A 665-nucleotide genomic window follows, 5' to 3' on the forward strand; every position below is an offset into this window, starting at 1 on the left:
TTTTAAGCGTTTGTAACGTTTTGTATTGAGACACTTACTTGTCTGAACTTTATTGTTACTGAAAATGTTCACGAACTGTGAAGAAAAATCTCACAAATGAACAACAACAAATCGGATGTTGATTGCGCGAACCGTGCACGAGAAAACAAACCGAACCAAAATGATAACTGTCACGTGATATACCAACGTCTGTGACATTGAAATGGAAATATCCCCTCTAAAAATAGATTAGACCTTGTCTGCTCAACGGTTTTTTCTCAGACGTGCGTGCGATTTTATGAAATACGAAAAATGCATTTTGTGGTATTACAAAAACCAGGATTACCAAAAAACACTTCAGGTGAATGGAAATGTATATTCTAAATAATAAAATGTAAGTAAAGTGCAATTTTATTTGTGAAAAAATGGGTCTAATAGCGAAAAACAATGCCGTAATGGTTAACAACTAGCCGTAACTAGGGTGTGTCCCTTTAAGTTTGATTTCAGTGCTAAGTGTTCAAATTATTTTCTATGATAGTGTGCATGCTACGTGTTTTGTTTAGTCCGTTTTGCCTGTATATTTTAATATGATTTCTAGATGTATAATAACATTGTATAATGTATTTCTATTATTCTTGTTCAGTGGTATCCTTGAATAAATACTTATTATTACTGGAAGTATTAAT

Source organism: Gigantopelta aegis, chromosome 14 (genome assembly GCF_016097555.1).
Source record: "Gigantopelta aegis isolate Gae_Host chromosome 14, Gae_host_genome, whole genome shotgun sequence".
NCBI classification, from domain to species: domain Eukaryota; kingdom Metazoa; phylum Mollusca; class Gastropoda; order Neomphalida; family Peltospiridae; genus Gigantopelta; species Gigantopelta aegis.